This window comes from Chenopodium album, chromosome 18, assembly GCF_948465745.1.
Source record: "Chenopodium album chromosome 18, dcCheAlbu1.1, whole genome shotgun sequence".
Lineage (NCBI taxonomy): Eukaryota > Viridiplantae > Streptophyta > Magnoliopsida > Caryophyllales > Amaranthaceae > Chenopodium > Chenopodium album.
In genome coordinates, this window is record NC_137851.1 from 6,585,786 (window position 1) to 6,609,189 (window position 23,404).

Consider the following 23,404-nt stretch of genomic DNA (forward strand, 5'->3'; position numbering starts at 1 on the left):
TTGGTGGTTGCTTTGGAGCAGGTGCAGTGGCTGGTGGTTGCTTTGGAGCAGATGCTGCAGTGGGCGGTGGGGATGGGGTGGTTAGGTACGGTGGGGATGGGGTGGTCAGGAGGTGGGGTTGGGCTTTTCTAATTTTTTTTTAATTTTTTTTGTTTTTTAATGATTAAAAAAATAATTGACCAATTAATGACTGACACGTGACACATAACTTACAAAAATCGGTCATAAACAGGTAATGATCTGTCAAAGAAAGTTGGGTATAAAGGTTGGATTTTTATGAGATTAATAGAAGGCTGGATTTTTATTGTCAGATCGCGCAAAGGTTGGATTTTTAGTTTCCATTTTTCCTTTTTTTTGTTTTGAAAGGGATGTGGCGTTTTACTTGTAGTTGGACTTGTTGGAATAAAAAAAAAAAAAATAAAAAATTGGAAGCACCACGTGACTTGCATGTGTTCATAACGGGTGTCAAACCAAAAATCATCTTCTTCATTCTCACTCTCATTAGTCATTATACACTCAACAACACTTTTTTCGGGTTCAAATCATCCACTGAAAAGGGTATATTGAGATCTCTGAACAATGGCGGTTGCTAAGAGAGGAGGAAGAGGTGGATCCGGGTTGGGTTTGATGGGCATAATGTCATACCCGATCTTCCATCATTTTCTCTCTCCTCTTCCTTGCTACTCTTAAACTCTTCTTCTTATCCATCTTCTTCACATAATCAGATCCTGCATGTTTTCGTTACTCTTGTATTTTGCTCCATTTTAATAATTTATGTTATAATTCATCATCTAGTTGTTATTATACTTAGTATCACTAGTTTTAGCTTACCCACAATTGATTTTATATTTTAATAGGTTATGTTATTGATTTTATAATTAGCTTTATAGCTCATTGAAATTGTTGGATTTCGCTCATTTTTAGAATCAGACTTTGTTAATTTAAACAATAGTGAGAGATTATGTAGGAAAAACAGTTAATTTAATTAAAATTGAGTTTCTTTTCTTGTAAATAGTGTGTATAATGGATTTTTGTGCAAAAGCAGTTGTGGGTATTTTCAATCGGATAGATTTGTTAGTGGGGAATGTTAGGGTTTGTTTAATTGTTTTCCCTTCTTTAGTTTTGAAGGGATTAATGGAGGGAGTGGAATTATGATGTGAAAATGGTATGTAGATGTGTATTATAAACCTGCAACCTGGCTTGGTCTCGTCTCCTGTATGTTTTAATATAAACCTGCAACCTAGCTTGGAATTTGTATAGGTTATGGAAATTGGAATTGTTTTTGCTTATGATTTGGTGGTTGAAACAGGAATTGCCAACAACTGGGAATGCATATATTTATAGGTCATTTTTAGCTTTCAAGTTAAATCCATTGAATACCTAGCTGGATTTGATTTATAAACAAGCCCATGATCATGTCATGCTTGTTCATGCCTATGCACGAAAGCTGGAGCTCGATAATTCACGGCAGCTCAAGCTGTATGATGAGTTGGCCCAGAATTTTAAAAGCATGTTGTCTAAACCAGCTTACCATGCTGCTTTGTTTGAGACTGAAGGCAGTGTGGATGAGGATGTCTTGAGGCAATTGGAGAAGGAAATGAAGGATAAAGTGAAGGTTGATGATTGATTACTGAAGCTAAAGAGTCGTATGACAATCAATTAAAGGATGCCATATTGTTCATGAGCAGTTTGTTAAAGCAAAAAAGAACGGTGCAATTGCAAGCTACATTGCTGCGAAATCTGTGCCTAAATTTGCAGTCTCTAGCTATGAGGTTTGTTAGAGAGAGAATTGCCCAAGTATCAGGATAAAGAGCTAAAACCTGGGTTTGAGGACCCAACCTTGTGTAATTATGCAATAGTCTCAGAGAATGTCATTGTTGTATTAATTCTTGTGAATTCTGGGTGAAGAACGCAAACGAGCCATGGAAGCATGTTTTCCATGTGCTGACAACTGACAGATAGGACGATTGTTGTAGCAATAAAGGTTTGGTTCAAGATGAGACCAGCCACAGGGGGATCCCACATTGAAGTGAAACTAGTGGAAGACTTTTAGTGTCTGAGGATAAGCATTCATCAACAAGACCAGCCAAAAAAAAAAAGACCACACTGAGCCCATCTTATGTGCTAGTGCTTAGACAGCTTGAATCAGTAAAGTCTCAAACTTATGACTCTGAGAACCAGGCAAAGAATGCTACTAAAGATACCAAATACTTGTCAATGCTTAGTCATCCCTGATTTTACTTGCCTCAAATGTATCCCGACCTGCACCATATTGGCTTTTGGACAATGATGTCGAAGTTCAAAACGATTTGACTGATTTATGGAACATTGATCTAGATGGTAGGGTGAATGGTTTGTTGAGACTTGCTTTGTATCCTTTCATAGGTACTCACAAACTCATAGTACTTGAACTTCTCTCATTATCTGATTTGGGAGGACTTCAACCCCAATGCCTGTGCATGGGCTTATGGGATGAATATATTTGGTCTGGATGCTTGGAGGCAGCAGTACCATTACCGGCAAAACTTAGTATGACTATGCCTCCCTTTTGAGCTTTGTGTATTTTTATTCTAATATTAATATTTCTATGCTACGAATTACTAATGCAGAAGACATCCATTTTAATGGGAGCATGAAGCCTTGGCTTGATATTGCAATGAATTAACACAAGGAGCTATGGATCAAGTATGTGGACAATGACATGGAGTTTGTGCAGATGTTCAATTTTAGCCTGTTGTTTTTACAAATCCCCTGTTTCAGAAACAAGGTAACTAAAAAGTGTTATATAGTCAAAGATTCATCCGAATTACTTGTGTAATATAAAAATCTGTAGGTCACATAAATATCTGCACAAACGGAATACGTTTAATAACAACAATAATAGACGGAAGATTGTAGTTTTTGATTGATAAAAGCTCAAAGGCTTGCGTGAGGCATCAATGGCTTTAGGCCATTACTCTCCAAGTTTGTAATACAACTGTCTGACTGCCTACTTCTTAAGAGACAACTACTATTTATACTACTACTACACTACAAGAGTTGGCAAGAGCCTTAATTGCTAATTACTAAACTATTTGTCTTCTTTTGGAGTTACCACAATGAATGGCTAATAAGCCAAACTCCTTTGCTTGCTGCAGCTTTAGCGTGCTGTTGCTTGATCATGTAGTGGGGGTGGGTTGTCGTTCATGTCCTGCTGCTGCCTTGGTCGCCTGTTGTATGTCAGAGTGATTGGTGGTCGCGGGTGCATTGCACAATATAATCTCCCTTTTTTTCCTTTTGCTTTGGAACTTTCATCTCCAAAGGAATTAACAATATCTGCAGAGTCTTCTATTGCAGGGATCAGAACATATGTATAGTCCATGTTGATTTTCTGTATAACTTGCCTATCTTTTTCTGTTCGAATCATGCACAGTCTGTACTTATCTAGGAGCTCCTTCCCGTCAGTAGCAAACTGTGACAACCATAGATTCCAGCTTAGGGAGATAAGAGGAGAACTGGTCGAAAATAAAGTTTTATCTCTAGGAAATGTCGAGTTCAACTCTGATTCTAAACAAGGATAAACTGATAGGCTCAAGGATGCAAGCTGCGGAGCATCCTTGATACATAGACTTCTCTTAAAACTTGCTTCAAAGTTGAATGATACAAGATTTGGGGCCAAAACTTGCAACTCTTTCATGCCATAACAAAATAAACCTTGAGTGATTTCAGCTTTTGGTGAGGAGCTGTATTCTTAGCGTTTGTTGGTAAAATACCTGTTGATTCCAATGACAAAATAGAGAAGATGAAGGGGAAAAATACTTGATTAAAGATCTCAAACTCATAGTCGCGCCGTGGAATATAATCCACTGCCTTAGAAGTGAAATACGCCACCACCGGTACAGGTTTCCTGATGACGCACGCCCCCCAAGTTTAACGCAACTCTCCTTCGTAATTCGTGTACCCGAACCCGAAGAGTGGAATTACTCAAGAACTGTTCAGATCTCAAAGCGTAGGTTTGTGTTTATGTGTTTAGGGTATTTCATTAATGAAATTTACATCACATTGAATAATGACCAAGGAGTTGTATTTATAGGAGTAATAAGGAAAAGGAAATAATCACAAACCTCACGCAAGCTACTCGCAAGGCCCAATACTCGGCTGGGCTGGCGAGCTATACCACTCCCTTATTAACTCCTTGCACACTCACTTGGTAACTCTCCGATTTGCATTACTAGAACTGCAAATACTCCAACAATCCCCCACTAATGCAAAACAGACGTGAGATCATGAAATCTGAACAGTAGGTACTTAAGCACTAGTATCCATAAGGCTTGAACTAATGCCTTAGTGACGCAGGTATTCAACACTCTTCTGGTGAGTATCCAAAGGTTTGAACTCCCAGGAGCGAAGAAGGAATATGTACCACATACTTCACCTTTTGAACTTGAGCAACTCCGCCACTCTTGGCCAACACCTTGGGCTCTCATGAGTATTTCAGGAAAGCTACACCACAATTTTTCCCTTGAAGGAGGCCACCCCTCGTACTCACGTAGGTGTTTCGTCTGTGCATTACTTACACATTTCCGGCATATCTAGGGTCTTTTCCTGCAGGCTTAAAACACATTCAAGCACCTTGCAAAACTAAGATTCTCTATGCAATGGAATAAGAACATTAAGAACGTAAAGTTCTACCCTATCAACTCGACGGTGCATCTATCAATCCACTGCTCAACGAGCTCTTAGGTTAGATGCATTAAGGGATACTCCCAACCTCAGTCATTCGGTACCACTATCGTTCCTACTCGAGTATTATCAGGGCTAGTGATTCTAATTCATTTGAGCATCACTATCGTTCCCTACTCTCAAGCAACTGGGCTAGTAGTATTAAGAGCAAGCAATGCTCAACCTTCCACCTTTGGTGTCATTATCAATCCTATTCTAAGGGCCACTGGGCTAATAGTCTTAAATCCACTTAAGAACCATTATCAAATCCTGCTCAAAGAATAACTGGACAAATGACATTAAGAGACGTTCAACCTTACTGAATCCACCTGGTCAACAAACCACTAAAAAGAGTTATAGATTCAATAAACATAAATGGTGTAAATCCAATAATGAGTCAACCAAAACAAGGCTCTAGACTCATTCAGAACAAAAGTTCAACAAATTAAAACACTTCGGTGTGTCCATGTAAGTTGTCTCAATTGACCACCCAACCTGGGTTATGGACATATTAAGAGCACTTAAAGCTCAACCTGTAAACATCAAGCAACAAGTCTACCAAAGCATTTCATAACCATATAAATTAGAGGGTTATCAAGACAGATCACTTCCAAACGTAGACTCATATTTTAAATCTTCGTCTCTAGAATAATTTAAAATACCCCATAGGATCTTAACTATATTCCCTTAGACAATCAAGCACTTACCTGTGCTTCATCCTTGTATAAGGACCTGCTTGATTCTTCTTTGCTTTCACATACTCTGACATGAGTATCACCTCCACAAGATCTGTCTAACTTTGTCACTACATTTATAGTTCCTGACAACATACATAGACACCAGTGAAAAATAATATAGAGAACATGAGGATAAACTTACCCCCACAATGGACAAACTTCCAGAGATTTATTTTTGCAACAACCATCTTCTTGACACACGACATCCAATCTAATGAGCCTTTACTTCATAATGGATAGTGTATACCAAAATGATTTTGTAGCTCACTCGAAACAGAGCACCACCCTTCATCATGTAAAACCATACACTGAAGAGGTTCAACTAATTATCGTTGTTCATTCAATCATCGTCTCTTAGAACTTACTGGACAAGTACTTGAAAAACTTTCTCACTTTAAGTTTCATCCCTGTACTAATCGAAACTCAAACAATAATTGAGTAATTCTATCTTGACAAACAGAATGAACAATATAGTTCACAACAAAACCACTTCACGTCAAAAATAATTTGTTCATCATTTAGATTGCAAAACATTAGCACATTTGAATCAAACATCAAGGCCAAATCATAAAAATAACTCTGGCTTAAGCATGATAAATGTAATTTACCAAAACACTTTCTCTACATCACAAAAATGAGATTGATGCGTACCTTTATTAGTTCATTGGCTTACTGCCTAGAACCATTCTGCTTATCTCATTATCTTGTACTTGTTTCTTGGCTTTGAGACACATATACATCTTTATCTCAATAAACAACATGCATGTGAAGCTAACAACTTATGATCATTCTAGCATATGAACTCTATCAATGCGAACCATAGTAAAATCACACATGCATCAAGAAATTCAACACACATGCCAAGAAAAACTTAACATAACAAGTTATGGGTACTTAAATCTAACCCCCACTCACCATTCATATCACAAAGGATATAACATCATGAGTAAAAAATACCTCATCTTCTAAGTTGTCACCTGTGCATGCGTTTTAAATACACACCCTTGATTTACAATCAATCATGCTAGGAAGCTTAAGAAACCTTACTGCAAAACAAACAAACTTAGAACAAACCACGTGAGTCATAAAAGTGGGTCAGCACCAAACTTACAGAATAAATCCTGATATCACAGTATCTTACCTTCAACTCATTTCCAATCAACCACTTTTCAACTCACCTTGAAAGATACTTACAACAGATGGATTTCTAATAGCAAGGCAAGATATGCTCTTCTCAAACATATCAGACTCAAAGAGAGCGCACAACTCGCGTTAACATGCTTCTTTCCACAACTAGTCAATCAAGATTTATTCACATGGTTCAGGATTTTTCATCCACCACTACTTGAATACATACCACACAACTAACCTTTGCATACACCTTTTGATCAAGAAAGTCAACCCAAGATGATACACGACTAGTTCAAGCTTTAAACCAATACACCTTAGATGATGAACTCATCAACTTTACTGGCAAAATAAACCAATACATGTCGATTCCAATGACAAGATAGAGAAGATGAAGGGAAAAAATACTTGATTAAAGATCTCAAACTCATAGTCGCGCCGTGGAACATAATCCACTACCTTAGAAGCGAAATACGCCGCCACCGGTACAGGTTTCCTGATGACGCACGCCCCCCAAGTTTAACGCAACTCTCCTTCGCAATTCGTGTACCCGAACCTGAAGTGTGGAATTACTCAAGAACTGTTCAGATCTCAAAGGGTAGGTTTGTGTTTATGTGTTTAGGGTATTTCATTAATGAAATTTACATCACATTGAATAATGACCAAGGAGTTGTATTTATAGGAGTAATAAGGAAAAGGAAATAATCACAAACCTCACGCAAGCTACTCGCAAGGCCCAATACTCGGCTGGCTGGCGAGCTATACCACTCCTTCATTAACTCCTTGCACACTCACTTGGTAACTCTCCGATTTGCATTACTAGAACTGCAAATACTCCAACAGCGTTAACTAGTCCACGAGTAAAACACAAAAGAAGATTTTCTAGAGAGGAGCAATTGTATAAAATTAAGTCAAATACTTGGTCCGAAAGGGTTACAGACGTGAGATGGAGATCTTTTAAAGAAACAAAGCTTCTCGAGGAACAATTTGGTATCATCGTCTCTTGTCGAGCAAACGCATGGAGAGGAACATCATACATGTCAAAACCTTCAAAGTCTAGTTCAAGCTCGGAAACACGATTTCGAATTGCAAAGGAAATCCATTCATCGATATGAGACTTAAATCTCTCAGACATCGGGTGCACAATCCTGAATTTATCTAACTTTCCACCATCAAATTTCTCCAAAACTTTGTTGACTATATGCACAAGAAGTTGAGACTTTTTAGTATCATACTTGTAGGTTTTTCGAAGAAATCCAAAGTCAAGGAAAGGGTATGATACCCAAACATCAGTCCATCTCTTTGAAAGGATGCTAGTTGCTATTGCTTCCTTCAATGTTAATCTTGATACGATATCTGACAGGAGTTCATCTGGCAATTCACTTATCCGGTCTTTCTCTTCAATTCTTTTGAATTTCTGCATAATCCAAACACAATTGAAAAAAAAAAACAGCAATCATGTTGCAAAGCACCAAAAATTTAATCATAATACAATAAATTAGATTCAAAGCACAAAATTGTAACCATAATACTATGAATTTTATTGTTAAAAAATTGCAATAAAATTAAAACTAAACTGACTTTAAATTACGAACTAGAGGATCACCCATAACACCTGAGTTGGCCATGCCTTCCGATTTTATACAAAATCTTCGATCCGGATCAATAAATTTATGCTGAAGATCTGATAATGAAATAATAAAGAAATTCCTCGACTTTTCAAGGTTACTTGGAATTTTTGTCAATTGAACTTGATTAAATAGCGAAAACATGATACATAGGCAACCAATATAACGTTGTAATAACAAGATAAACACTATTTGTGCGAGTATTAGGAAACCTATAACTAGTTTACTACGGAGTAAATCATATAACTAGTTTTTTTTTTTTTTTTCCAAAGGATAATTTCCTAAAATAAATAAACTACCAAAAATAATAATCCCTCCCTTTCTAGGCAATATTTGGGACAAATTTTAATTACTTTGACTATGTATAGGATATAAATTTCCGATAACCTAAAAGAGATTTTTTTTTTTTTTAACAACTTAGTCATGTATAATCTTGTTTAATTAATTGTAGGTAGTAGATATGAAATTTATATCTAGTCTAACTTATTTTTTTTAACCAAAAATTTAAAGAATATTTTTTTCAAGTTTTATATAAAAAAAGAAAAGTATATATATAGTACTCCCTCCGTCCCATAATATAGTTTCTGTTTGTGTTTTTTTACGGTATTTAAGAAATAGGAGGAGAAAGTGGATGATATACATTAATAAAAGTGAAAAGTACAATTATAAACAATAGTTAGAGAGAGAAAGTGGAAAAAGATACATGGCATGTGCAAAATTCAAGGGTAAATTAGGGAGTACAATGAATAAAGTTAAAAAAACGAGGGTATAATAGTCTTTACATATTATCCAAAAATGGAAACAGGAACATCATTTTGAATCTTCAAAATAAGAAAACAGAAACTATATTATGAAACAGAGGGAGTACAACTTTTTTCCAAAAAACTTTTCATTTATAGTGTGTTGCACGTATTGTGACATTTCCATTTTAAGAAAGTGTTACAAATATTAAAAAACGGAGGAAGTTATATTTTCGAGGCCATGTAGGGCGTTCAACACAAATTCAGTATGTTTAAGCACATTATTAAGCATCAACTTTCCGCCTATTACTGTTCCTTACTTTCCTAGCTAGAACAAGGAGGAATAGAGGAGAAAAATTAAAGTGTATAGTTTTTAGTAGTTACCAAATACCAATCTTACATAGTTACATGGTCGAGTTGTCGCGTATGCTCTTTTAACCAATCAAATATCTTGAATAACTTTTTCCAAAAGAAAGAAAAAACTACTAGTAATTATTATTTTTAATTTTCATTTTCCAATATCTTTTGTTTATATTCATACGTGTATAAAGATGCTAATCAAAAGAACTAAGTATACACTTTTTTTTAAAATCTTTTTGAAGTCTAAATACCAAGCTTCAATTAAAATGTGAATTCAAGGTTTTAAATGTTTATCGATGAGCTTAGTTAATCGATCTGAGCCGACCCAATCGGCCAATCGGGCTGTATTGGTGCATCATTCGCATCCATTTCTTTAGCTTATGAAATATCTAATACAGATGAGAAGAATATATGAATTTAATTTTGATAACAATTTTATACAAGTAATTCTTATAAAGGGAGGTTGTAATTCACTATAGGTTCAATTTCTAAACATAAAATTAATTTAAAACAAAGGCACTAATAATCCATTTAATTAGCTCAAAATTTCGAAACTCATCGTAAATATCAAGAGTTTCATTGCATGGATGTATCCATGAAACAAAATATGTTGGATATCACAAAATCTTTTAATTATATAGCTTTTCTATATCTAAAGGTCTAATAAACCACTCCTACAAATTATCAAAAATAATTGACCGTTTTAATCCAAAAACATGTATATGCTCTTCAATATACATATCTCACCAAAATTGTAGCCCAACAAAGGACCAATAAAACAAACCCAAAAACACAAAAATAAAATAAAATTCAAAGGACAAAATTTTGTTGCTATGCGTTTGTAGCACATACATATGACTAGTCGACTAGACTTGAGTATCAGCAGCCGCGGCCGGAGGAGGAGGAGGAGGAGGAGGAGGAAGAGGATGATTTATGGAATCGTCGTGAGAGGGCAAGACGGCGTTGATAGGCATGGCTATATATGTTGGCTTGTCGTCTCCAGCCATGATCACAACAAATTTTGGCTTGTCATCGTCGTTTGTGGTCACGGGTTTTCTCGTGGTGTCGTCAAAGGACGAAGAGGGTTGATGCTTCTTTTTGTAAATGTAAGAGCAAGCTAATGTTGCTAGTGCTATAACAATAATGCCTAGTATAAGAGCCAACCCACCAAATAAATATGGCGTTGGTGAATTCCATCTCATAATTTGTGTTGAAGAAGAAGAAGTTGTGTTTGTCATTGATGACATTTTTCTATGGTTTCTCTCTAATTCTTGCTTTTAATTTTGAGTTTGTAAAAATGAATGGAAGTTTGAGAAATGCGACAGAGATTAAGAGTATATATAGTACAAAAAGTATTAATTAATACAACTGGTAAGTAATTTAATAGTAGTCCAATAAATAATTGCACTAACAACAGTGTTTAATGATCTCATAGAGATATGGTGGAAAGTGGAATGAACTTTTAATTTTTTATATATCTTGGGTTATTATTTAAATAAAAACCACAATAAATATGCTGTATAGTGTATAATGCTTTTGATTTTAGTGTATGATGATGCATGTTTTTGGGGTCATCACAATTACTTATGGGTTGTGATTTGTTTGAGAAATTGGGTGCTTCCTTGATTTGTTTAAATTTAACTTCCGCAATATTCATTTAAAATATACTTGTATTATTTTTACTACTTCGTCTCTAAGTTTTCATATTTTGTTAAATTTCGCCCTCTAAATAACAAGAATTATTGAACAGAGCGTAGTTATTATGATTAAGATAACTTTTTGGACATAAAAAAGATATTTGTGATCAAATTTATACATTAATAAATGTGTCCGTTAAATTGTTGTATTTATTTTGAAACACTGTGACGTGTAAGCCAAAATTCATTATGTGTTGACACTTGTGGGTTATAATGACTACCTCCAAAAGTGATTAGGTGTACCCATTTATAATCTTATGAACCACGATGATCTCATGCTAGATAGTGTCTTAATTCTTGTATTTCTTCATCATGATTGTCAATTGGAGTATTAATATTGTCTCCTAACTAGGCCTTTTTCTACATAGGACGGAAAGCATTTAGAAGCCTTGCTTTATGATGCTTCTAGGAAAACAATGTCTAATACTTGTGTATAATGCGTCGGAAAAACGGAGTCTAAGTCAAATATGATTTTCATTAATGAACTAATTTTAGTGGTAAAAAAAAAAAAAAAAAAAAATTAGTCAGATTGAAGAGATTTTAACTTGTCTTAATCAGAGCATAAAATATGATGCACTATCACTTCAACTGTATTTTTTTTTTCTACCCAGTTCACCTTTTGGACTAATATTCGGATTCGGGGATCAATTTTGAGTGGTTGGGTTTCAGTCCCCTCCCAATTATTGCTGCGGAAGATCAAACACAGATCCTCCCTGCCAAATGCATCCCAATCACCACTGCACCAACAACCAATTGGTACTATCACTTCAATTGTACAATACATATTATTGTATCAGAATTTATATACGGATTGGCTTAAGAAAAATATTGTTTAGGGGACATATACATAATGCTAATAGATTTTATAGATGTGAATATATTGATTGTGTTGTAAGATGGCAAGCTACATTATTTATCATGAGAAAATAGTGCCTCCCAACATATAAAAAAAATGGTCATATAAAAATCAAGTGTTGTCCCAATAAATTAAAGACAAAGTGTAATAATTTGATGTTGTCAGCGCCCATAAATAATCGATAATGCATGCACCAAATATTCCACAAATCAAAAGTTAAACCCAATTGTCAAAAACATTCTACTCATAACATCGAATACAAGGGACTCCTTTCTCACAATTGGATGCTTTACTTTTGCGTAATCGAGCCGTCGCGTCCAATAATTTGTCCATTTCTGTAATTTATTTTATTTTATTTTATTTTATTTTATTTTTAGTTATTTAGTTGAGTTTAAATGGTGTTAATCAGATCAGCTAGCCGTATTAGTAATCATGAACCATAATTTAGTCTATGTACACATCTAAAGTCTTCACCTTATTTATGTAAATTTTGGAGGTGGGTGTCAAAAGGCGGAGTATGTGTAACTAGTTAAGTATTTTTAAAAAGAAAAGTCGTAATAAGTTTATATGTTCTATATAATCAAATACATATGACTATACGTGGAAAATAAATCAATATATATGCACATACACATACGATGATGTTTTAGTTTTCACTTGAATAACTAAAAAACATTGTAACATATATATTCTATCAGCATGAATTGTATTTTCATTTTATACATTGAGTGAACAAGTTTGTATGATATTTTATTTTATTTCTTTGATGCATTATATGTTCTTTTTATTGTGAATTGTGTTTTCCCAGGAGCATATGATGGGGTGCATTTAACCATTTGCAACACCAACGTGGTCCATCAACATGTATTTATAATGTAAATATGTTTCTTTGATCAACAAACTAATACCGAGCATTACCCTTTATAATTTTCAATATAATTTCAACAAGTTACCAACTCTTGAAAATCTAAATGTAACAAGTTTTGTTTTAAATGATCCGTGTCCTATTCGATTACCTATTTCAATTTCAATACCTCCACTTGGCTAGCCCTTGCCTCTCCGTTTCAAATAAATAGATAGCTAAAGTAAAAAAAATATCATTTATTTAGAGAAATTTATTTATTTAGATTATATTTATATATGAAATATTTAGAATAACGGCATAAGATACGTAAACTTTAACTTTACTTTTGTTGCACCAAATAGATGTATTTATTTAATATAAATGTCTCCTAGAATTAGAAATAGGCAACTACTAAAAAAATATTATTGTCTTCTTGATGGATCTTAAGGACAAGGAATCCACCTTAATTTCTTGAATTGTAATATTGTATTGGTGTTAAGAAAATACTAATCTAATTTCTAACAAAAACATACCTTAGCTTAGCTAGCTTTTATCAAAAGTCGTTGCTACTTTCTACCACAATTTCCATATATATATAAATATGATGTTTTTTATTATTTAATAATAATATATTGGATCATATACTATACGCTTATTCTTAATTAAATCTTCTATTCTTCTTTTCTCAAAAAAAAATAAATTAAATTAAAACTTCTATTCTCATTGTATATCTTTTAATAATGCATATGTCAATGTCCAATGATCGAAGATTCTGTTAAGTAAGAACTATAAAATTTCATTAATTATAGATCAGCTTTGTTTTAAGATCCCTTATTTTGTTGTAGAGAATCGTTTCTTTAGATTATCAAATCATTTTAATCCTAATGGTCTCTGACCTGTATATTAAGTATTTATTCTCACATAATCGACATGACATACATCTCACAAATCACAATTAAGGATAGATGGCATAATTTTACAAAATAGATCAAAGATCAATGTCACTTATTTGTAAATTTAATAAGCTAGCTAATAAGTGATACTATACATGCAACATGTTCATTCTTTCGCACTAATTTCTATAATAGAGATTAATGACATAATAATGATAATTTACTTGACTCACATCACAAATTCTTCGAGTACGTAGATGAAAAAGATGCACGGAGCAATACAAAAATAAAGCATATATTATCTTAGTATTATAACTAATCAATTAATCATAGTTTGTAGAACATTGAGGGATTAACTACATATAATGACCTTGGTTTAAGGCTTAATTATGCATGAGTTACCTTCAAACTAAAGTGGGGATATCTTTTGTGGTGGCAAACCCGCTACCACGCACTTTTCCACTAGTCTCTATAAATTTAAAGTAAGATGGTGATTTTAAAGTCCAAATAATCCACCCAATTAATAAAAACATCTCCGAGTTGCTACATCTATATCAATTATTGTACCTAATCCTTCCATTACAAATATAAAAATAATATTAATGCCACCAATCAAAGTGATGGACCAATGGTGCAATTAAGTAGAAAAAAAGTCATCATTTCTAGGATTTTAATTCGTTGGCTTTTTTTGATGGAAAAATGACCTTATTGTGTACTTGGAGTACAACTTTGTACACACTAGACCAACGGTACATATTAAAGGTGTTGACTTCTTCATAGCATTGAAACATGTTTCTTGCTCATTGTGTGTTAGTGATATAAAGTAACAAGCATATACAAGGATTACAAGCTACTAAGGTGAGGTAAAAAAATCCCCCTCCTCCAACGAATTTGTGTCCTTCAACTCCACCAAGCATGCTATATATTTACTTTAATTGGAGTAATCAAAATTGAACTCACTAGATGTACTTGATCTTAGGTTCAAATATGCAGGTTAGTTAATGTTGCTTTGCTTTAATAATATTCTTCTAAGTTTTAACTCACTATATACTTACGGAGTACATTTTTATTTTTAACCTGTAGAAAACTAAAATAAAACTACCCTCCTTAATTTGGATAATTGTGCTCATCCTCCTATACTCCTATAGGATTGGAGATCTTTCACAAATTAATTAACCTAACTAATGTATACGTATAATACAAATCTCAATATGTTAGTCCATAAATTAATCCATCATAGTAGTGTTTGGACCACAAAAATTGCAATAATGAAATCCCAAATAAAGACAAATTTCAAGCGTGTGGCGACCAACCAAATTAACTTTGGCCTCAAGGCCTCAAGGGCACTTGGACCTATTTTCCAAGTACGCGGCGCAACGTGAGCGTTGCTATATAATTTGCGGACTTGTTAGTTCTAAAGTACTCCCTCCGTGTTTTTTTAAGTGTTACACTTTGACCGACACATAGTTTTAGGCAATTTAATTGACTATAATAAAATAAGAGGTAAGTGGGGTAGTTGAAGTTTTAAAACTTGGAAAAGAAATATAGTGGAGTTAATAGTTTATTGAAAAGTAATGAATGTAAGAGAAATGATATAATAAAAAAAAAGTAGTAGTGGGTGTGGATGGAGACCATGAGAGGAGAGAGATATAATATTTTTAATATACCTTTTTGCCGGATTTGATAAGTGTAACTGTAGGGAATATTTCAAGCCATTAACCCCAAGCTTGAACCCCACTGTGATCATACACTTAAGCATGGTGGCGTCCAAAGGGAAGGAAGCTAGAGCAAAAGAGTCGCCAACAAGTTTTACGAACTTGTAAACCGTTCACAAGGTGAAGATTACACCCCTTAACGATCCATGAGATCATCAACTCCAAAAGGTCATGAACCAAATAGGGTTCGGGGATGAAGGTACAAATCCAATCTAAAAGAGATTGAACCTGCCCTAAATAGGCCTCTACTTCATTCTTCTCGTATTCATATGCGTTTTCTGACTAACATGCAAACAATAGGTTAACCCTAAACCTGTTTAATCTATGTTGGCTGAATTTAATGCACAAACAAACTATTATTGGCGATCACTTGAATTATAATCATATTAGTCCTAAACAAGATTATTAATTATCTTATTAAGCGTGATTACAAGTACAAATTCCCTTTAAACATGCATAAAAGGTGTGATCAAGCAATAACAATAAATAAGCATCAAGCAACATAATAACAATCATCATAATCATCATTATAACAATCATAATTGAAATAATCATGTTAAAGCATAATAATAGCAAGATCCTAGGCGTGATACTAACAAGATTAATAACAAATCCTAGCATGTCACTAAGCAATAAATATCAAAGCTTTAGCCCTAACATGATACTAACATGATATTAGAAAAGAGTAAAAGGCACCCTAAACATGATACTAGAAAGCAATAATAACATCTTAACATGATGCTAGGAATTAATAAAATTTAAACATGCTTTCTACAAGAATAGAGCAATAAGATTACATACTTGGATGTCTCGTACCTCTTTCTAATAACAAAATACACGCGTTAGTAACTTCAAGGAAAATAATAAATCAAACAAGCCTGTCGTTTGGCGACAGGGTCTGTCGCGTGGCGACAAGCCTGTCGTTTGGCGACAGCCTGGATTCCTACGCGCTTTCAAACACGGAGTCCACTTATCAATCAAAATTGACTTGTAAAGTCCGTATGAAAACTGAAATCGTATTTTCATAAAATAATATTTTATTCCAAATAAAACTTATCAAAACATAATTATTAATTCTAATCTTATTAGGATTAAAGAGAACCTTCTAGAGAATTCTAGAAGACTATAATTAATTCTAATAACTTTAGGAATAATAATTAACATTAGGCCCTCCCCTAGATCATTGGGCCGCATGTAAAGATCAAACCGGGCCCAGTTTAGTATTTTGGCCATAACTTCCTCATTATTCATTGGAATTGGGCTTATAATATATCGTTAGAAAGCTCTTTGCAAGCCCCATCCAACTACACTGTTATTGGACCCTTGTCGTGGACCAAACTAAACTAGATTGGCTGTTTTCATAAAATAGAGTTGTTTTCGAAAACAGAAAGAAAGAATTTTTAATAAAAACCAACCGCAACACTTGACCTTTCACACTTTCACCTTATTTGATAATCATTCGACGCAAAAGGTATTCATCACTGGGTTTGGTTTTGGGGAGACACATTTGGGTGTCTATAGTAACACTTATTAAAACACGGAGGGAGTATCAAACATTCACATCTTACTCTTTTCTTGCCAAATAACATGCTCCCATAAAAACACGATACGTCTTTTTATTTTGTTGCTGACTCATAGAAAAATTATACCTCTTTGTCCCACAAATATAACATTTAAATTTTTCAGAAGCTATTTATCTATTCTTGTTTGACAATCTATTATGATTTATTTTAATATGAGAACTTGTAAATCTCGCACGTATATATCTTTATTAATTTTTATTTAATGGTAACAGAATTATTAACATGCTACCAGCTCGTAGCCTCGTATTGACCATCAACTTGATCTGCCTCTGCTCAAAAGAACCTTAGCTTCACTTTGATTAACATATGAGTGTACAACGTTTATTGTCTTTGTTGTTACAACCAATTATATCGTATTCTCGTTACATTAGAAATTCCCCTTGTGAGTAGAGCTTTTCAATGTTCGTTTATTTTTCTTACCTTAAAAAAAAAAAGGCGGTATTGTCCTTATATCTGTTTTTTATACTCTTATTTCGCCATTTTTATTTTTTTAAAAAAAATAAAACGCTACCAATATTTTATCAGCCAGGACTATATTGTTGTGCATTTATTTTAATTCATGAAATCATGCTTGTAATCGGATATCTGTAAATTGTCAGCTGTATTATCTCTAATAAATGTTCCAGCTAGTGAGTCAATACTCAAAATCTCAAAGTAGAAATAATCTGAATGCAATTGCTAATAATAACTTTACTCTTTTTGGTTAATTTCCAGCTGTATATTGCTTTGTGTAGTTGCCCTAGTTGTACTAGAGTTGATCCTTTCTTGGGCCTCAATCATTCCCTATAGCCCATATATTGTTATAAACTAGGTCACTTTCGAACCACATAATGGTCATATTAGTACTCCGTGACCAAGTAAGCTACTTAAATTATTCACATCATTTAAATTGTCCAAAACAATATTGAAGTTGCACATAATATCGTAATGGAAACAATCTACTACACGAAAAGGCTGAACAAAAATGCTCGGATTTGTATCAAAGAATACTCCGGAAGTGAACATATAATTATAATTTTGGTTTACATTATACGTTTCTCATCTAAATCAGTATTTTTTTCCTAAAACCTAAGACTAATAAATAAACACGACGCACCTAATAAGTCGTTACACTCTTCCTATAACAATGTGATGATTGGTAGAATAAGGAATAATCATAGGAGAAGGAAGAGGCTTAGCAAAGTAAGTAGGGTTATCATCACCGGCCATAATCACAACAAATTTAGACTCATTTTGGCTTGCCGGGGCCGGTAAATTCGACGTCGTTTTTCGAGTTCCGTCAACATTGTTGCCATTTGAGGAAGAATATTTTCTGAAAGAACAAGCTAAGATAAGTAAAGCCATAGCAATAAGACATAACATAAGTGCTAAACCACCAAATAGAAATGGTACGGGGTTGTTCCACGAACGTTGTATGGCTGTCGCGGCATCATTTACCGTGGTGTTGTTTCCCTTAGGGGTCGTCATGGTTGCATTCTTCATTATCATACTGTCGTTCTCTTTCCCTTTCTTAATCGTCTTAATTTTTTTCTCTAATTAAGGTGAATAATAAGATGGTAATGTATTTAGGAGAAATGATGATTTTTTTGATGTAATCAAAATGATTTGTTAATGATTACTTTGCTAGCTTTTTATAGAGGGTTTATTGTTAGAATGTTGTACAAGTATTATAGACGTGATTATTTATGAGAATTACTGGATTACCCTTGTATGCATGTAACTATGTAAGATCAGATTAATAAGGAAAGGGGGATTCTTACTTGGGCACTACTCATTCTTTGGTATTAACGACCCTTGGAAACTTCTAGGAAGTTGCCACATTTAATGAAATTTGGTTGTCAAAAAAAAAAAAATGAATATTTGAAATTAATGATCATTGCAAAAACATGATCGTATCGCCACATTTTTTGTCCTATATTTAAGGAATTTATTGTATGGAAAAACAATTAATACGAAGTGTAAAATTACGGACTATATGTTGAATTTTGAAAAAAAATAATAATTATAAATTAGTATTCCCTCCGTCCCTTAATTATATACTTATTTTTTTCATTTATTACTCACATAATAAAGAGAAGTAGGCATATAATTAAGAAATGCAGGGAGTACAATATTGCTTATTATGTGAGATGTTTTTAATCAAGATGATACAAAGTACTATTAAAATCGACCAATTAACCAACTGTTTTGTCACTTGATTAACAATGAATATCAAATTATATTAATTGTGAATGATTAATTATTTGAGGATCGTCAAATTAGATTATATTCAGCATTACAGTGGTTTTAAATATTCTGAATGGAAATATAATGTCCTTGATTGCAAAAAGTTTATGAAATGTATTTAAAGAGTGCTATATTTTCAGCAACTTGCTATAATCAATTAATCAGAGATTTATAATTTAACAACCTCAATTACAATAATTGATACTAACATGAACGTACATTTTTATTATGTCTTGCATGTCATGTGTTCAATACGCCAATTACATTAATCAAACCATTCCCATACTTATTACTCCCTCATCTTTTTATTAGATTCAAATTATTTGTTAATTAAATTAAGAATGAAAGAAATTTCATGTTGCTCGAATGATGCAAAACACCAACGGAAAATAATAAAGAGGAATCAAGTATGAACATAATTTTGATTAGGTCCCTAAAAAGTCTAAGAAGCTTGTAGAATTTGCTTTAACCTATACACTACATATCTAAATTAATTGGACCCACTAGACGTGTTTTTTGGGTCGAAGCATATAATTTCATGTTGATTTGTTTACGCAAATGATTTGATTCAATTTTAGATTATAATCCATTTTACAATTCACTAATAGTTTTATGGCACTAAAAGGTATCTTTCATTTTTAATTCCTCAATTTAACACCATAATCAATGTCTTATAGTGACAACCCAATTTATTGTTGAAGTTCATTAGATAAGATCAATATAAATTTTATGTTGATTTATTGCTAAGCTTATCTAATCGAAAAATGAATTAAAAAATACAACTAATCAATTGAAAAAACTTTAATTGACAACAAAAGCGTATAATAACTTATTAATAATATAGTAGGTTTATATCGACTAGTTAGTTTAATTTGATTTGAGATATTTCTAGTGACTAATTATTTGATTTAATTGGCCTTTTGATGGAGCTAATATAATAAAACGGAAAGATTAAAATTGTATATAAATATCATTTAATATTAAATCCTTAATCACCATGCCATACTCGACTTAGGGCCTGTTCATATTTACTGAATTGAGCTGAACTGAACTGATTGGAACTGAACTGAACTGAACTGAACTGAACTGAACTGAACTGATTGGAACTGAACTGAACTGAATTGAGCTGAAATGAATATTTTATGTGAGAGAAAAATTAAGAGCTGAACTGAACTGAACTGATTGGAACTGAACTGAACTGATTGGAGCTGAACTAAACTGAACTGAAATTAAGTAAATGTGAACAGGCTCTTATAATTGTAAGATTTATGATGGTCTAATTTAATTATGAGACACATAACACACACTTTCTGATAATAAATTACGTTAATATCTCAAACAAATATCTGTAGCCAATAGACTGTGCATTTGTTGGTTTTATGGAATCCGTTTTTCATCTTTACTAAAGATGACTTTGAGTATAAGTTTATGCAAAATAAAGAACAATTAGTTGGAAGATTAAATGGTGTATAAAAACAAGGTGCTCCCATGGGAAAATTGTTGGCCGAGAGTAGACAAGTTGACAATAAATTACAGCCTATGATGAACAACAATTATTTGGGTGGAAAAGTGAGTAGGATTTGGGATAAGGATGAACCGATTGATGAAGGTTCAAAAAGTAAGAATGAAAATTTAATTATGATCACCAATTGTAACAATTACAAGTGAGATAATGATAGATATTGGATGAGCCCAATATAGGCATATGATTATTTGTTGGGCCACCAACATAGCCGTTGCCATTGCACTAGGTTAGGCTTTCTTTTTTTTCTTTTTTGAATGAATGAATGGTTAGGCTAGCTTAAATATAATACGTAGTAATTTTTTTTTGATCATCTAAAAACATATGTTCTAAATACACTATGAAATAACCTAAATGCAGGATTTAAAAAAAAAAACACTTAAATATGAAAAAGACTATACTACCCTTTATAAACCTAAACTAATTTCATTCTCCTTTACTAATAAGAAGCTCGCTCCCTTCATCTCATATTCTCCCATCTCCATTGTACATTCAGAGTACACTACAACTAAGAACAAGCTTAAAAGCTTCCTGTTGCTCAATTTCTCAAAGTCTCATCTTTTGGTTATTTGATAATTAAATGACGCAAAGTAGAAGCAAGTTGTTATAAAAATGTTATCGCGAGAAGCCAAATAATTAATCCCCATTAGTGTGGGTATGTTCTTTGTGTTTTCGATTTTAAAGTTAGAATTTTTAAACAAATAATTCAACTCCATCATATTGCAATATAACGAAGATGAAAAAAAGTTGTAAATCTAAAAGATCATCAGGCATGAGATGTTCATTCCACTTTAATTGAAAATATAGTCAGTGATCAGAATATAGCAGTGATAGGCAATAAAGGGCCCTGGAAGTTAATTCCGGTAGGTAGTGTAGGGCCCCGGAAATGAACTCCTGTAGGTAGCAAAGGGTTTGGGATTTGTATTCCAGTAGGCGGTGAAGAGGCCTGGAAATTATTGCCAGTATTAAGCTAAAAGCCTTGGAAGTATTTTACGAACGGGGTTGGATTTGTGTATCGACAAGGTTTACTGATAATATGGCTTTGTTATTGAAAATATGAGAAATAACTGGATTTAAGCGCCCTGTTCATCAATCTAGGTTCATGTAAAGTATCTGAAATTTGTCGGTAGAGGATGAAAGGTTGAAGGCTTGAAGCTTGAAGAATATGAGATATGTCTACAAGTTAAATTTTAAGGGTAATTAAATAGTTATTGGGTGCAAGTTTAAAATAAGGGTAAGCTTGGAAAAATAATTTTGACTAAAAATTAAGTTGTCCTGTATTTAGGTAAAATTATACCTGCATTTAGGGCCTATTCTCTTCAGATTATTTTCAGTTCAGTTCATTTCAATTCAGCTCCAATAAGTTCAGTTCAGTTCAGTTCTTAATTTCCTTCTCTCATAAAATATTCAGTTCAATTCAGTTCAGCTCCAAATCAGTTCAGCTCCAATTAGTTCAGTTCAGTTGAGTTCAATTTAGCTCACTTCAGTTCAGTCAATCAAAACAAGCCCTTAGTACCTCCCTTTAAAAAAGGATCAAAATTTTGGTGAGCATGCAGGAGATGACTAATGGAAGCATAATTTGCTCCAGGGTTAGCTTCTTGGTATATAAGATCGGAGTATATACAAAACATTCTACAAGTTAACCAGTTTAATGGTTTATTGCATTAGGTTAGTTTTGATTACCATTACGAATATAATTCAATTTTTACTCCAAGATTCATCATATCTTTCTAATCAACCACTTTAGATTTGCGGCCTTTGTCCTAAATCTCCATTATACTTTGAGCTATCCTAAAAATAAAAAATAAAAGGATTACATTGTAAATTTCATAAATAACATACTCCTTATTTAGTATGATTATGTCTCTTGTATGTGGCCTAATTGCATTATTTTGCTTGGTGAAAATGTCTAATATGATTAAATCTCCTATATGGTTGAATAAAATCACATCTTTAAGCGAAGTTTGTGTATTATAGTCAAATCTGGTTTTCAAGAAACGTAAATATGATCTTTTAAATCTGGTCAAAAGAATAATTTGATAACATAATAGATAAAGTCTATGATAATTCCTTGAATATCAGAGGCTTAAAAGACCCTTTTGGTATTAGTTGAAAAAACAAGAACAGTCGATCAAGTACGAAATTTGCCAGAAGAATAAGATAATAACCATATACGGAGTAAAAGGCATGAACGAGACCAAGTAAAGAAGTCTATCAAGATTAAATAAATTAGGGTATAATGATTGAAAAATAATCCTAGAGTTAATGAAAGAAAAATTCAATGAGATTAAAGAGTGAAAGTGAGAATAAAATGATGAAAAATTGATGATCCATTAGGGTCTGTTCACATTTACAAAACTGAACTTAGTTGAAATGAATATTTTATGAGAGAAGGAAATTAGGAGTTGAACTGAACTAAACTAATTGGAGTTGAACTGAACTGAACTGAAATTAAGCTGAAGTGAACAGGCCCTTAGTCAAGGTTAGGTCCCATGCCATGCACGGTTATTTTAATTACTCCATATTTTCTTTAGATAAATTAATTAGTACAATAAAAAAAATAAAAATTGCTTAGTATATGCGGCTATAAACGCTAAATTATAAGAGGCAAATAATGATCTTGTGCAATAAGATTGTTTAAAGAAAAATCATAATCTTAATTAATTTCTACTCTTGATAAATAGTCCATACTAAATTAGTTGATGTAGATGGATTAACTCATTACATTACTATTCGCTTTACTAAAATGAAGAAAAAAAAACAATTTGAAAAAT

General features: G+C 33.1%; 2 pseudogenes; one reads left to right on the forward strand and one right to left on the reverse strand.

Moving 5' to 3' along the window:
• Window positions 1-579: 579 nt before the first annotated feature.
• On the forward strand, window positions 580-2,865 carry LOC145592883 (putative galacturonosyltransferase 9; annotated as a pseudogene).
• Window positions 2,866-17,989: 15,124 nt separating this feature from the next.
• On the reverse strand, window positions 17,990-18,349 carry LOC145591675 (protein GLUTAMINE DUMPER 1 pseudogene; annotated as a pseudogene).
• Between the last annotated feature and the right edge of the window lie 5,055 nt (window positions 18,350-23,404).